At 38.1% G+C, this 17,600-nt stretch overlaps 1 long non-coding RNA gene across 1 annotated transcript in view; it reads right to left on the reverse strand.

Moving 5' to 3' along the window:
* Nucleotides 1–1,393: 1,393 nt before the first annotated feature.
* Nucleotides 1,394–17,600, reverse strand: part of LOC118972737 (uncharacterized) — a 61,855-nt gene continuing 45,648 nt past the window's right edge. Inside the window, exons 3-4 of the long non-coding RNA XR_012125585.1 lie at nt 8,455–8,560; nt 1,394–8,013 (exon numbers count right to left, since the gene is read on the reverse strand). This is a non-coding gene — a long non-coding RNA (uncharacterized lncRNA). The remainder of the gene's footprint in view (nt 8,014–8,454; nt 8,561–17,600) is intronic.

Here is a 17,600-nt window from a genome sequence, read left to right on the forward strand (position 1 = left end):
TTGGACTAGGATAATATGGAGTAGGTTAAAACTTTGATCTTCAGTTTCTAAATTGAGGCCACTCTACTTTCTTCAAAAACTATAGTGAGGTACATACAATAATATGCACAAATCTCAGTGTACAGCTCAATGAATTTTGACACATATACATATACACTCATGTAACCATTGTTCAGATCAACATATTAAACATCCTCACTAATTTTTCCCCATTCACCTATTTCACCCATCCCACTACTCCTTCCCCCATTCTGTGACAACCACCAGCCTGTTCTCTGTGTCTGAGTCTTTGTTTTCTTTGTTGTTAATGTTCATTTGTTTTGTTTTTTAGATCCCATATATAAGTGAAATCATAGAGTATTTGTCTTTCTCTGTCTGACTTATTTAAATTGGACCCATTCTAAGCAAATTCCCCTAGAAGCTGTTGAAGGTACCTGAACTGAAACAAATTAGAGCCATGTGCCCTAATGTTTGGTGAGATTTATGGACCCTTTTTCAGAAGTATTCTTAAACGCATAAAATAAACTACCTAGAGCTACAAAGGAAATTGATTATATTAACATAAATTTGTCAAATGCTAATAAGTGAACTTGCAATCCTGTTATATGATAGGCATCTTCCAAAATGACTCCCAATAATCCTTGCTTTCTGGCATTCCTGTCTTGTGCAACCCTCTCCTCTAACGTGTGGCCTGGGCCTGGTGATTTGTTCTGAAAAAGAAAATACAGCAAAAGTGATGGGATGTCACTTCCATGATTAAGTTGTAAAAAGACTCTGACTTCCATCCTTATCCTCTCTTGCTCTCTTTGTCACTCTGATGTGAGCCAGCTGCCATGCTGTGACCTGTCTTAACAGAAAGGCCCAGGCAGCAGGGGACTGAGCAAGGTCTCCAGTCAACAGCCACCAAGGAATTGAGGCTCTCAGTTCAACACCACATGAGGAACTGAATCTTGCTAAAGGCCGTATGAGTGAGCTTGGAAGCAGATTCTCTCCAGTTGAGCTTTGAGTTGACTGCAGCCTGGTAAAGGATACTCAGCCTACAGACCCAGGTAAGCCAGGCCAGATTCCTGGCCTGTGGACATTGTGATATAATAAAAATATGTTCTTTTAAGCTACTAATTTGGGGGGATAATTTATTATTCAGCCACAGATAACTAATAGTTATATATTTGCTTCTTTATTAATGTATTAAAAAGATCAAGACCTGCAGTAATTTTGCAGTAGTGATGCATATAAACAATATTTTGGGATGTTTACAACTTTAATGTGGCAGAAAATATGGGTGGTTTCTATTGCAGGCAATGTCACAGATTAATATTACTGTGGTTTGCTAACTAAATGGAATGAATTCTAATTTTCAAGTAGAGATTAGTGAAAAAAACAAATGTACATATTATATATATTAAAATACAAGTATATATATTATGTATATATTTATTTTTTGTCAAAGTTCACAGACTCAGATTAAGAATGCTTGACCCAAATAATATATTATTTGTAGGTACGTCTAAAACTCTTCTTATCAACACTCTTGGACATTAGAATTAAAGCTTAGGTAATAAACCCAAGTAACAGATATACACCATGGATATTACTAACTTTATTCACCAACAGCTAAATATGAATTTTTATCCCCTATCTTTCCTTTATTCCCTTTTCTCCAAATCTGTGCTGTGGGTAGACAGGCTAAAATTGTAGGCCAGAGAGAGTGAGAAAAAATCATGGTGAAAACCTTTCAGCACTCTCAACATGTGAAATTGTAAGCTCGTAGACCAAAAGGATTTTTCAGTATTACTTTTACTCTCCTAGGCCTACACAGTAAATAACCAATGAATGCCAAGTGACAGTAGTAAATGATAACAGAAGGAAACTATTAATAAAACCTTTCTACAGAGAAAAAATGCTTTTCTCTATATGCAACTCTGCAACTGTGAGATAGGGCCAAAGCAGTATTTAGAGGATAGTTTATTGCTTTAAATGCATTTAACAGAAAATGCTAAATTGTGAAGATAAGTGAACCAAGCTCTCAACTCAGGAAACCTGAAAAAGAGAACAAAATAAATCCCCAAAAAGTATAAGAATGCAAAGATTAGAACAGAATCCCCTCCACAGGTGCATGGCCCTTATATGTACCAAATACTATAGCTCCTATAATATATAATCGCTCCTATATATAACTCTATTTCTCAAATGAATGCAAATTCTGTTATGATTAACAAGTTCAAATACAATTCTAAAATGTTAAAGGCAGAAATTAATGCAATAGGGAATTTTTAAAAGACAGAAAATGACCAATAACAACCAAAAAGTGATTCTTTGCAAAGTCAAGGAAGTAGGAAAATCTTTGGCAAGACTAATAATCCAAGAAAAAAGATAAGACACAAATAATAAGAATGATAATAAAGATGTAACTTCAGACTATGGAGATTTTTTAAAGCACAAAAAATTATGATAAAAAAAGAGAGAGAGACTATCAAGACAAGCTGGTTGAGCATTCCCTTCTGTGTGAATTAAAGAATGATGTTAATTCTTGATTTGCTCCATGGATAGACTAGTAAATTAATATTTATTGAGTTCTGTGTGCCAAGCACAGTGCTCTTTGCTTGTATTATCTTGTTTCATCCTTACAATAAGTCTGTGAGATGGTTATTATTATCCCCAGTGTACAGATGATGAAACTGAGGCTCAGGGAGCTGTAGTGATTTACCTCTAGCCACCCTGAATAGCAAATGGCAAAGCCAGTAACCCAGATTCCAAATACTAGGTAAAAGAAGCACTACTGAACAAAAACAAAAACATGGAATCTTGAGACAGAGAAGCTTGCTTTAAGTCACTTGCCTATTTACAACATGCTCAATGAATGTTAGCTGTTACTATTATTACAATAACCCCCATACTTTAAGTGGGTTTAAAAAGACAACCATCTCAAACACCTAGAAATGTAAGCAGAATTTCACTTTCAAGGATTCTTATTCCAGTATTATCTACTCTTAATAATTCTAGAGCTAGTATTGGAACTGACCTAGATGTCTAAAGATAAAAATTGGTGTAATAAATTAAGGTGGATCCATGCAGTGTAATAGCATGTATGTGGTAAAAATCATACGTAGGTAAATAGTGACTGACATGGGAAGATGTTCAGAATATATTGGTAGGTTTAGGGGTTCTTTTAAAGCAGGTTAACAACAGTGTAATTAATATCTTTTGTATAAAAATTAATTGAAAAATAATATGTGTATGTAAATATATTCATAATACATATATTTGTATGTGTATTTGAAGACTGAAAAGAAAGACATTAAAGGGTTTCTTTCAGTGTGATTATGGAAAAAAATTTATCACATACAATGTTATGATAATAAGTTTTTTTTTTAAAAGAGAAAGAGGAAGAATATGTGCTTATCAGTTCTCCTGGAAGACTGCCTTATGGAAATCTATTAATTTTTTTACTAAGGAAAAACTGTAAGGTCGAGGGGATAAAAAAAGTGAATAGGCTCTTCTAGTTTGATACCAAGAGTTCTTGACTCCTGGCTCCTCTTTCCACAGCCATTACTTTCAAAGGGGTTGGCCCAGCCATGCTAAATTCAACTGAGCTTCTTTGTTAAAAAATAAAGGTTCTGTTTTACAAGCTTCAGGGGCCATTCAGAACTCTCACCAGACTGCCTTCTGCAAAGCACTATATAAACCTAGAAACAATGACTTTTTAATTGATCCCTGCTTTAATTTTTAACTGGCATGATTAAGCTGCAAAGTATGTATCACTTAGGGTTTAAAGCATTTCAAGGTTTAGGCTATTTTTCCCAAAAAGTGAAAAGTACCTATGTAAATCAGAAGCCTGAAGGATGGCATTAAGGAAAGGTGAAAAATCTATTATGTTGAGTGATCTCTTTGCATTATGTTTATTGTTGTGCAAAGTGTAACGGAGAGCCACATGTGATTTGTACTCCAAGGACCTGGCTCTCTTACTACTGTATGACTTAGCACCGATCAAAGAATTGATCTGAAGTCCTATCTCCTCATCTGTGAAATGAATATCAACAATAGTTGCTGCACAGGTGAAATACGATTTCTGTACGGTGAAAGCACTTTGAGAACTGTAAAATACCACTGCCACAATGGAAAGAATACTGGTTTGATAATAGATCTGTGTGAATAGCTACCTCTTAGGATCACAGTCAGGATTAAGAGAAATTAAATAAGATAAACTAAATATCTAATATAGGATCCAGAACATATTCATGTTCAGTTCAAGTTAGCTACTATCATTATGACTAACAATACTATTTAGGGATATGACAAAAACATGTTTCAGAATGGAACTCCCTTTTCTCTTGTCAGCTACAAATCAAATGGATTCTCTGCAATTAAGCACTTTTCTGGTAATGCTTACCACCATAAAGAGAGAAAAAGTCCCTGTCAGAACTTTCTTGCTTTGATTCTTGTTTACTCTCTATTACTTTTTACAAATTCCTGATACTAACAGAGATGCAGAGTCAGTGGACTTTGCATCTGTGAAACAGGAAATACAGTGCATAGTGCTTGAGTAAGATGAGGCTAAGTAATGCTGCTGTAACAGACCATCACAGAATTTTAGTGGCTTAAAATGGCACGATTTATCTCCTGTTAATGCTTTATGTCCTTTGCAGCTCAGCAGGAAGCCGTTGCTCATCCAGAGCCACTCAGGGTTGCAGGGCACTGGAACGGCCATGATCTTGGACATTGCTAATCTTCATGTCAGAAGGATGCCATACAAGCACTGGCCAGAATTAATTGCATGACCAAAAACAAATAAAAGGGAGACAGGAGGTACAATCTTTTGATATTCCAGGACAGAGAGAAAAAACAGAGATATTTGGCAATAGTACTAAAGATGACAACATATTGTATATGTGAAAAACACTGTCCAAATACTACATATTATATGATTCTCTTTTTCCACCTCTTAAAGAAAAACTGACAGTTAAGTTATATACAAAAGAAAAGTGCAAGACACTGTAATATTTTGTGATCTTATATGCCATGTTAAATAGGGTGCAAATTTTTAAAATACCAAATTAAAAGAGAAAAAATAAATTTTTGTTTGGTGTCTACAGTTTTCTAAAAATGATCTTCATTGACATTCAAAATTCAGTAACATTCTAATTAAATTTTTTAAAGACTTTTCTTTCTTAAAACTGAAAGGTGTTTTTGCTTTTTTTCTTAAATCTCACTGTCTTTCTCATTCTTTATTTTAGGATTGAGTCTAAAATACTCATTTTCTCAAGTAAGAGAAAGTATCTCCCTGCCCCAGCTGAAAGGCTGTTTTTCATCACAGTAGTAGAATTCAACTTATAAAAATTCCCATTGATGTTTAGTTTAGGCAGCCCAAGGAAAGCTAAAATGATTTGAATACATTCTAGGAAATTATTACAGTCACTTTGTTATACAGTATATATTCATATCCTGTGATTTTATTCACTTAGAATTATTATACTTTTGAAAAATCATTACTTTCCACTTTTAAATGGAATTTTAGTGATAACCACCCCTATATTTAGTTCTAAGCCATGTGTGTGTACAGTTTGGGTTTTGGATCCGCTCTAGAGTTCTATGCTTTATTTGTTTTCCTCTATAATTTATTAGCTCTTCTAAAATAGAATATGTTTTTTTTAAGTTGATTTCTTTATGAGTGATATGGCTGCTTCAAAATTTATTTGAATTGTTAGAATTAGCTCTTTAGAGATAGTGTTAGGTCTCAGAAAATCTATAAACGAAGAGGGTTCAGAAAGGGTTTCTTTTCTACATCTCCCACCTTTTGGGGTGGGGATTTTTTCCTTTTCTTACAACTACCCTACTCAGTGACTCTAAGTGCAGGTTCTACTCCTTCAGTTTTTAGATGAAACTCCTGGGACTAGAGGGAAAAGCCAGATGGCAAATGCCTTTAACTCTCATGCCCAGAGTAGCTCAGGTGCCAGTAGATGTTCCTGCCATGCACCGAGTTGGGAAGAAAAGTCAGACAGAGGGGCAACTGGCAGATCTCTCTTCCATGGTTTGAAGTAATCTGTCCATGCTCAGAGGTGGAGAACAGCACAGACCAATGGGCAAGTATGGCAGAGGGCCTCCACTGAGTCACACTGTATATTGGAAGGAGAATCCCATTTGGGGTCCACATTTGGAGTAAGGGCTGAGTCCTTAGTCTTGTGGTCTTCAGCATATTTCTTAAAACTCTCTAAATCCCAATTACCTCATGTGTAAATAGGGACAATTTAGGAGGCCCTCATTATCAGAGGATAATTATTACCAGAAAAAAAAACTTTATACTTCTTTTTTTTTCACCTGTTCCTTTTAACTTTTTAATTTTTTAATTTTTAATTTTTTTGTTTTTTTTGAGAGGGCATCTCTCATATTTATTCATCAAATGGTTGTTAACAACAATAAAATTCTGTATAGGGGAGTCAATGCTCAATGCACAGTCATTAATCCATCTCAAGCCTAATTCTCGTCAGTCTCCAATCTTCTGAAGCATAATGAACAAGTTCTTACATGGTGAACGAATTCTTACATAGTGAATAAGTTCTTACATGGTGAACAGTACAAGGGCAGTCATCACAGAAACTTTCGGTTTTGATCACACATTATGAACTATAAACAATCAGGTCAAATATGATTATTCGTTTGATTTTTCTACTTGATTTATATGTGGATCTCATATTTCTCCCTTTATTATTATTATTATTTTCATTTTTAATAAAATGCTGAAGTGGTAGGTAGATGCAAGATAAAGGTAGAAAACATAGTTTAGTGTTGTAAGAGAGCAATTGTAGATGATCAGGTGTGTGCCTGTAGACTATGTGTTAATCCAAGCTAGACAAGGGCATTAAAACATCCACGGATGCAAAAGATTTCTCTCAAAACGGGGGAGGTGAGGTTCTAAGCCTCACCACTGTTGATCCCCAATTTCTCACCTGATGGCCCCCCTGCGACAGTGCCTGTCTTAGGTTGTTCCTCCCTTGAGGAATCTTACCCGTCTCTGGCTAACCAGTCATCTTCTGGGGCCATACAGGGAGATGTAAAGTTGGTAAGTGAGAGAGAAGCCATATTGTTTGAAAAGGTTAGCTTTTTACTTCTTTGCAGATTTATGCCCTGTGGCTTCTATGCCCAGCACTTGTCTCGAGGTATCTTTACCACCTGGAGGAATTATGATGCTCGGTAAATTCGATATGAGGCATGAATTCTATTTAAGGGTTGTAATTAGGAAGGAAGAAGAAAAGCTATAGAGGTAGCAGATGGAAGAAAACATGGGAGGATTGATTATTTCTTTGCCATATCTTCTTGTAGAGTACCTTAAGCATGTATAGGTTTTAAACTACTAACTAACTTGCGCACACATATTAACATAATAGGAATACGGTGACATAAACTAAGCAAATCTATAATTACCAGCCATCTCCAGTGAAGCCAAGAAAACCAGTTAGGCACCCTAGGCATTTGTGAGAATTTGTCTATGATATGATGGATATTGTCCAACTGTACTTGAACAGTCTGAGAGAAATCAGACAAATTAAAGCAGCCCATTTCTGGGAACTGTTCACATCCCATATGTTCTTTTAACAGTAGGTAGTCTGCAGTCATAAGATTTTGGAGCGCTACAACTTGCACTTTTCCTAATTCTTGGTTGAGTTCCAACAGTATAGATCCAGTCAAATTTGTTGTTTTACTGTATGCACAGGCCAGCTTAGACATCTCCTTTTTCATTCCAATGGCAAGTCGAGGAACTGGTGGGATGGATGCAGCTACAACTGCAGCATGGCCTGGATCTTTGTGTAGGTTTTTTGATGATCATCTTCTGGTATGACTCTTCCAGAGAGTGCTGATGTTGGAAGTTCTTCTTCATATCGTATCTTAGTTCATTTTCTGGGTAGTCAAATTAGGCTTTGATCCTCTGTATAAACACAAACAGACCCTTTGCCCACACTTTGATATGCCCTTTATACCATTGTGTAGAACTCATTGGAGGTCACCACACAGGAACTGCTTTTTTTTTTTTTTTAAGAGAAAGGAATATTATCAGAAAAATGTACCTCCATAGCCGATCATCTGACACCCTTTAACTGATCAAAATTAAGGATATTTAAAGCATGCATTAATCGTTGATTTACCATTAGTTTTATCCGATCAAAGAGTAATCCCCCTTTTCTTTCTTTTTTTTTTTTCATCTTTAATCTACACTTACGTGAAGAATATTATGTTTACTAGGCTCTCCCCTATACCAGGTCCCCCCTATAAACCACTTTACAGTCACTGTCCATCAGCATAGCAAAATGTTGTAGAATCACTACTTGTCTTCTCTGTGTTGTACAGCCCTCCCCCTTTCTCCCTCCCCCCCATGCATGCTAATCTTAATACCCCCTTTCTTCTCCCCCGCCTTATCCCTCCCTACCCACCCATCCTCCCCGGTCCCTTTCCCTTTGGTACCTGTCCATTTTTGGGTTCTGTAATTCCGCTGCTGTTTTGTTCCTTCAGTTTTTCCTTTGTTCTTATACTCCACAGATGAGTGAAATCATTTGGTATTTCTCTTTCTCTGCTTGAAAAAAAAAACAAACTTTATATTTCAAGAGTCAGTATTTTATAGTAAATATGGGGAAAAGTTTTTATCTTGTATGTATTTCACCATAATAAAAAAATGAAAAAGAATCTTGGTTACAGTTGGAGCCATGCAGTACGTCGACTGAACAAAAGCTAAATCACACCAGGTATTTTTTTAGCATAATTTTTCTGACACAATTGTATGATATTATGAATTGACATCCCTCAACTTACATTCGGCATTACGTCACAATCATATAGCTGGTTGCTCTTGAAAAACATCTGTTCTCTGACATCTTTTGATGTTCACATCTTTCTATTTTAAACCATTGTCTACAACAATATCCACTATGTTAAAACAGTCAAAAAATTGAACTTCCTTCTCAGTTATCTCTTCCCATTAGAGAATATTAACTTTAGAGCAAATTCCTAGAAGTGGAACAAAGGGAATACACATTTTATATTTCCATTTATCTACAAACAACCATCCAGAGATTGCTCAAAATTCCCATTTCCCCATATGCTTGTTTACACTAGTCTTTGTCCATATTTTTAATTTTACCCAAGAAAGAAAGACTAAGACTTTGGCAAGATATTAGGTACAGACCCTAGTGCTAATCAGAAGGGAAGCTTGTGGGGAGAATCATTTTGTAATAGGTCAGTTGGTTAGTAACCACTTTCATGTTTTAATGCCGTTTACTCCTCAACCTTACAACAATGAGGACTTGCGGAATGGACACCTGGATAAGGAGGACCCTCTCTCTCAATCTGATAGAATTGTGGAAACTAAATTAGATAAGACATGTAAAATAACAGCTACCTCACTGGCACAGATCTAAGTTTCTCTTCCTTTCAGCTCTGGGCTAAGGCTGAGGACAAGAATAAAAGGAAGTCACAAAACCTGTGGCTTGTTGAACATAGTGAACTCAAGCAGGGTCGGAGGCAGGCAAGATCATTACTAGTGTTGACTGTTGCTGAGTTGAGGATTTTCTTACTGCAGGATAGTTTTATAAATGTAGAGACAGGGGTTGTCGGGAAGAAGCTACTGGATCTGCCTGTCATCTGCTACACTTTCCAGCCGGCCTGTGAGTCAGGTGGGTGTTTTCACAGTGTTAATCTTATGCATTTTATGCTGATTTGGTTTCCTGGAGGAAGTAACCTATATAGGGCTTTCAAAAATTTGATATTTTTTTTCTCATTAGGCCACACCGAGCCTTGTGGACAGGGTAAAGGAGATTTATCTTAGCAATAGGAAGCCATTGAAGTGATTTAGGCAGAGGGGTGACATGTCAAATTTGCATTAAAAAAAGATACTTTGACATTAGTACGGAGAACTGGTAGAAGGGAAACCAGAGTAGATATTAGTGGACCATTAGGAAACTGAGTTTTGTATTTTTAAGTAGTAAGTTATACACTGTGAACTGTCTGGGGCAAGAATACCATGGTAAGCAGAAATGAATATCTGATCTACTTGTAGGCAGAATAGGGCTAAATGGTGCAAAGGTGATCAGATATGATAAATCAGATAAATTAAAGTCAGATAAATCATCTTACTCATCAAGTAAATTTCTGATTTGGCTTCCCATTTAGATTTTCTTATTGATTAGAACGATGCCAATCAGCCAATTTCTTGCTTCCTAGGCAATTACATTTCTCATCGTAAATTGCTACATGCTCTTTTTTGAGTTAGATTACACTTACTGGGTATTACTCTCCCTGAGTTTGATCTTCTGTGACTAAGTTAAAATTCTGGACCTGCAAACCTAGGGTTCAAGCTCTATCCTAAGCAATCTAGACAAAGTCTCTTGTTAACATCTGTTATTATCTGAACAACAGTTCCTATGGTAGAATCATGCTGAGGTAAAATTCTTATAAGAGGATTAATATGCATACTACTTTAATAATTTTAATATATTTACAATCAGCCTGTTTAAATACTTAAAATGGTTATTAAAAGACTTGCTCACATATGTCAAATGGCCTCATAATAGGTCAGGTTTCCTGGGGAAAAGACCCTGACGCTCTCAGATTATTGTGCTGGAGATTTCCTAGGGAGTGCCCTCCGGAACAACGCAGGGGGGAGAGAGAAGGCAGCAGGACCGGCAGAGGGAGAAGCCGAGTTCAGATGCAGGTGACACAGGACTCACCCTATTCCACAGCCTTCTGGGAACTGGGATGACCTGTCAGAGTCTTCCCGACTGCAGCAGAGCCAGGCCTTTGTACGTGACCCTCAACTCTCCAGCCTTGAACGCGGGAGAGGCGGCCAGCCCACTTGGCTGAAGGCCCTGGGGAGGGGCTTGGCTGTGGGCTCTCCGGAGCCAGTGTTCCCAGAAGCTGTGGCTTCGGGTCTTAACCTGCCCGTCCACCACCAGCCCACCCCACTGAAGGTCTTCATCTCAGTCCTAGGCTTTGACATTGCATGTCCCAGTAAAACACTGCTTTTTAAAGATGTTCCATTTTGCCTCCTGATATGATATACCAAGGTCACATCACTTTTGATTACCCTCTTACCCTCAATCTAATCATGAAGAGTATCAGACAAACAAAAACTGAGGGCTATTATACAAAGTAACTGCCTATACTGTTCAAAATGTAGAAGTCATGAAGAAAAAAAACAAAGAAATTGTTCCAGACTTTAAAAGATAAAAGAGAGAAGACAGCTAAATGCAGCATTTAATCCCCAATTAGATCCTTGACCAGAATTCTATTATTATTTTCTATAAAGGACATTATTGGGACAATCGGAAAAAATATGACTGAAATCTATAAGTCAGATAATGTTTAAGTAAGTTTTCTGATTTTCATCATTGTTCTGTGATTATGTAAGACAATGTTCTTGTTCCTAAGAAATATACCCAGGAATATTTAAGCATTAAAGGGTCAAATGTTCCATTTGAACAGTACCATTGATTTTTATATCAAACAGTCCCAGTTTTGCCCTGGAAAAACCACAGTATCTGTCAATAGAGAACATGACATTTTCAGTAACCAGGACTAATTGCATCTCACAGACATATGTTTACGTAGACTGCATACAAGGAGAATAGATCCTGTTTTCAAAAAGGGCCCTTTCTTAGTTTCTTACAAAAGCCAGGTAACTTCAACTATTTCAGACTTGTGCAACTACCTCTTTCCTGTCCATGTATTTTTTCTTTAGGTCTAAACCCCATATCACCTGCCTTCCTCCTTTGTTATTTTTTTTAAAGAATAATTTTTTGTGTGAACTAATTCCATATTATGTAAATATTGTTAGTGAACCTTCATGGGAATTCTAATATCTAAATAATAGTAATCTACGGTGCTTTGAATCACGCTGAGTTCTTCAGAATAAAATAGGATAATATTGCTATAAACCTTTACAGTTATTTAGTGCTTTCAGAAAATGTGCCCAAAGCAATTTACAGGTGTTAATTAAGAAATTGAACACTCCTGTTAGTACACTGCATATTATTCTTCTAATTTTAAAGACTATTCAAGAAAAGAACAATTAAAAGGAGATAGATAGATGCATATCTATTTTGATGTTTTAGGCAGAAAGAAGGCAATAAAGATGTGAACCAGGAGATAATAAAAGCCAAGAAATGCATTAGGGAGATAAGTGTAGTGGCAGGGAATGGATGGATTTATTGAATGAGGGAAGGGAAGATACAGAGATGAGTTAAAAGGCCAGGGCAATGGTCCAAGTCAAAAAAGACAAGAACTTGGGTGGTGGCCTTGAAAAGAAAAAAGCAAGGGCAGATGAGGGAGATGTTTTGCTTGCAATCCTATCATAAAACATGTATTCAGGAGCGATTTTGAAGAAAGAATCTGTATAGTAGCTTTGGCATAGGCAGGGGGAGGGAAAGAGGTAAGTAATTACCTTCTTAGGCCTGGATAAATTAGTGAAAGAAGTTATAACTATATATATATATTTTTTTATTAAGGTATCATTGATATACGATCTTATGCTCAGATTTCACATGAGCAACATTGTGGTTACTACATTCCCCCTAATATCAAGTCCCCATCATATACCTCATTACCGTCACTGTCTATCAGCATAGTAAGATTATAGCTATATATTCAAAAAAACTGTAGGGAGATGAATTTGGTTTTGCAATGTTGCTGTGGTAGCTAGTTGTGAAGATGGTTCCAAACAATTCCACCACTTCCTATACACACAATCTGCTCCTCCCATCAAGAGGTAGAGATTATGACCTCTCTCCTTGTATCTGGTTGGGCCTAGACCACTTTCACCAATACAATGCATAGAAGTAATATTCTAGGACTTCTGAGCTCAGGCATTAGGAGGGCCTGGCAGCTTCCACTTTTCCCTCCTGGAGCTCCAAGCTTCAGTCCTGATGGAGATTGATGGGCCATGGGGATAAGATGACATGTGGAAAACCATCAAGGCAGATGGGCAGCCCAAGCTGCAGCTCTCACCGCTCTCTGACTACAGCTTCGTGAGAGACTCCGAGTGAGACTGGCAGAACTACCCAGCTGAGCCACACAAGTCCACCTATGGGATCATAAAGATGGTGGGTATTTTGAGCCACAAAATTTTGGGGTGCATGTTAGGCAGTTGTAGGTAATCATATTGGTTGCTTCTGATGTAATTATATTATATCAAGTGAAAAAGTACAGTCACAGAAAATAACGCTACCCTGCAACCTGGGACACATGCAGAAGGGCTGTGGCCTAAGAGGGAGTAAACCAGCTGCCCAGAATTCATCATTTTCTTGCCATAAGCCTAGGAAATAAGATGAAAATCCATGATTCTTTTGAAGATCTGTAAGTTGAACCATCACTTTCTCTTTTTTCTCCTCTCTCATGCATTAGGCATGTCAGGCAGCCAGGCATTTACTTCCCATCCGCATCACTCCTGTGGTAGGGTTGTGTAAAGTACAGGTTGCCCAGTTAAATGTGAATTTCAGATAAATAGTGAATCATTTTTTTAGTATAACTGTGTCCCAAGTATTGCACGGGACATACTTATGTTAGAAAACAATTCCTTATTTGTCTGAAATTCTAATTGAATTGTGTTTCCTGTTTTTTGTTTTTGCTAAATCTGGCATTCTTACCATCAGCCACAAAATGGAGATTTCTTTCCTAAAAGGAGAACAGGGCAGCCAGTGTGGGTGTTACGCTTCCACGCTGTTTCTCTTTGCTTTCAGGAATTTGAGGCCCACCAGTGTAACAGCTGGTTCCTGAAGTGAAGTCAGCCAGTCAGCAAACCCCAACCAGATACACGGTTAAACTTTCTATTGTTTCATTCTTAAGTATGAATAGCTAAGCAGACACTTGATGAAAGCCTAGAACATCAAAGAGAAAGATCAAGGTAAATAATAGATAAACTGACCCAGAGAAACAGCTAATGCAGGCAATAGGCAAAAAAGGCAAATAAAATCCTCAGAGAAATTGAGATAATTGTCATATTCCTAAAACACGAGTGAGATGCTATGGAAAAGATAAGTCGGAGAGTAAACCTCATTGTTAGAATTTGAAAATACAACTGCCAGACATCAAAAAGCTTGGAAGATAAAGCAAGGAAATTTGGCAAAATATAGAATAAAAAGATATTAAGGTAAAGAATAGGAGGAAAAGTTAAGAAATAAGGGATCATTCCAGAAAGTCCAAACTGGCTAAAAAGTATGTCAGAAAGAAAGAACAACAATGTGATAGAAAAGCTAAGTGGAGAAACAAGCTGTCTTCATGTTGTAAAACCCACTGATTGCAGAGCAGCATGAGTGGGGAGAAAAAAAGAGGGGAAGGGAGGGAGGGAGGACAAAGGGTCCAGATACATCACTGGAAATATGTAAGGATAAAACTCTAAAAGCTTCTAGAAGGAGAGTTCATACATACACAACACACACACACAAGGTCATCGTCAAAGGAATGAAAGGCAGGCATGCCTCTTATCAGCAATAGTGCTGTCAAAATTCTGAGAGAAAATGAGCTTCAGCCTAGAATTCTATGTCCAGCCTATCAACTAGGTTGAAGGCAGAATACAAACATTTTCAAATATGTTGGAAATTTTACTCCCAACCCATCCTCTCTTAGGAAGTACTTGAATATAGTCTTCAGCAAAATAAAAATAGAAATCCATAAGACTAGTCAAGGAGAGCAATGAGGGGAGGTACCAGAATGGCATCTACTCAGAAGGTTCAAGAGAGAAACTCCTTCATTTATTCAGCAAATGTTTATTGCACACCTACTACATGATAGGCACTGTTCTAGGTGCTGGGGATTCAGCAATGAACAAGAAAGTCACCATAATGCTTACGTTCCAATGAGGGGGATAGAAATGAAGAGTAAACAAAGACGTACATAATGTAACTGTAGGAAGTGATATGTGCTATGAAAGAAAATAAAGCAGGAATGGAGAGGTGTGCTAGTTCAGGTAGGTGGACAAGCAAAACCTTCTGAGTGACACTTGAGGTGAGGCTTCAGTGAAATGAAAACCTGGGCCATATGACACTCTAGGGAATGAGTACTTCCCCTCAGGAAGAAGAAACAAGTGCAAAGGCCCAGAGGTAGCAATGACTTTCCTGTGTTGGAAGAATGGGAAGAAAGCAACTATGGCTGGAATGCTGGGAGTGAAACAATGAGAGATGGAAGATGATGTCAGAGAAATAAGCAAGGGCCAGACCATGAGGGCCCTTCCTGCAGTGTTAACTGTGGTCAAAAGTCATTGGAGGGTTTTGAGTAAGAGAAGGAAGTGAGCAGGACAATGGAGGAATACAGGAAAAGGGGGATTTCATGGGCTGGAAGGGGTGAATGAATTGATGGAAAATATTAAGGACCAAGGCAGGGAAAAAAATGAAGGCAAATTGAAACAATAGGGAAAATAGGTGGTACAAGAAAATTAATGTAATTGTAGCCCATTATGGGACTCTCCATTAAAAATGTTTAACTCAACACAGCAATATAATTACTATTGACTTTCAACTTGGAGGATGGGATTGGCGGAGGCACTAAACAGAGCAAACAGAATAGCACAATAGTTACGAGCATGGCTTCTAGACGCAGACTTTGAATCCCAGCTTTGCCATTTATTATTTGTGTGACCTTGGGAAAGCTATTTAGCCTCTCTATTCTTCTGTTTCCTTACCTGTAAAATGAGTATAATAAAAACATCTACCTCACATGGCTACAAGTAAATGAATTGATGTTTGTAATGTAAATAGAGCAGTGTTTGCACATGGTTGGCATTAAATTAGTGTTTCTTTGAATTATAACCCACGGTATGATTAGAGGACAATAGAAAAGTGCTCCATCCAAATCTGTCTCATATGTTTGTCAGGAAATCCAATCCAGGGAGATCTCCCTGGGTGCTAGGTGAGACCTCAACCCAGGGAAGAATTCTTGACTCTGTTCTAGGAAGAACTCAAGAGCAGGTTGAGCAGGTACAAGCAAAGAGTAGTTTAATAAACAAAGTACACACTCAAGGAGGGGGTGCGGGCGTGCTCCAGAGAGGAGAAGTGCACCGCGGTTCAGGCTGGGTGGCCTTACAGCTGGAGTTTAAGCAGGGGTGGAATATTCCTGGGCTAGGTGGTGTTTTCTCAGAAGAGGGAAGGGATTTCCAGGAAATAGGGTGACACCCTCTTTTTGTCCTTAGATGGTCTGCCTGGTAACTGTCATGACCCAAGGGGTGTGATTTTTATTATGCTAATGAGCATATAATGTCCTTTGAGATGAAGTTAGGGTCAGCATCCTCCACGTTGGAACTCGTCAGTTTTGGTGGATCTGTTATCCATACCCTCCCGCCCCACATCCCGCGAGAACAGTTTATATGGAATTTTTAGAATATAAACAAGCATCTAACAAAATGTAAACAGTGGCCATAGTCCCCAATACCTTCCCTGCTCATGTCTGGTTATCTACCTACTATAACACTAAGGTATGAAACTTCATTATTTGAGATTTTGTTGTAGGCTTTGCAATCTTTTAAAGTCCCCTGTAAAGTCAAAGTTCTTTTGAGGGGAATGACATCTTAAATTTTCATTTAAGAATTTAACTTCTTTGAATTAATCAAATCCTTTCCAACCTTGATCTTAGTCTGAGCACAAAGGCAGCATGATGGCAGCTGAGACTGGGAGAGGGGCTGCCTCGCCAGGGGAGAGGAGAGGACAGTTCAAAAGGAGACTAACCGAAAGGAAACGACCTCCCAGTTTGGCCAAGACCTAGACCTCAACCAACAGAGTCCTGACTCCAGTTTCCCCAGGGCCGGCCCTGTGTGTGTCACACTGACACATGTGATCCAGGACAGACCAGGGAATGGATTCCAGGATCAGCACACGCTCAAGTTCATTACTACCAGACTGAAAAGCCATGTTATTTCTGGGGTGCCATGGTATCAGACCTCAGAGACCACACTCTTCACATTTATTTTTGTCCAAGGCTCACTGTCCCCGGTCATGGACCTGATCCCCAAAGATGGTCCCCCAGAACCAGTTCAGCCTCCAAGGCTTGGAGGGACTGTTTGCAGAGTCAGGAAGCAACTCACAGAAACTCCGCTCACCTTCAGAAGTGGTCGCCAGGGAAGCCTTTTCAATCCCCTCAGACTGGGGCGTCTGGTTGGCTAAACTCTTCTCCTGTTACCACAATAACAGTTCTGCCTTTGAGTGGAAGGAACATCTTTACAAGTTAGGATCACCCCTTTGCAAGATGAGGATTTCTGATCCATAGACAATCTGCTTTGGGGGTTGATGAAATCTAAAATGCAGCCACTTAGAATCAGCTTTTTCAGGCTTTTAGGTTTCACTTTGAGAGAAACACGATACAAGAGGAAACTGCTGGCTTAAGTGGTCACCCTCTGTCTTTATATTTAAAGTAGAGAAATCATAAAATTTTTAAATTGGAAGTGAACAACTAATCCCTCTCCCTTCTTTTTATATATGAAGAAGCTAAATTTGAACAGAATGACTAAGATTAAACCCAGGAATGTTGACTTCCAGGAGAGTGATTCAATTCATCAGACAGCATTTGTAACCTGGAGGAGATGGGGTGTAGATTACAGGACACTTGGTGAAAACACTGTTTTCTTTGTATGGTAT

This window comes from Manis javanica, chromosome 15 (genome assembly GCF_040802235.1).
Source record: "Manis javanica isolate MJ-LG chromosome 15, MJ_LKY, whole genome shotgun sequence".
In the NCBI taxonomy this organism is placed as follows: Eukaryota; Metazoa; Chordata; class Mammalia; order Pholidota; family Manidae; genus Manis; species Manis javanica.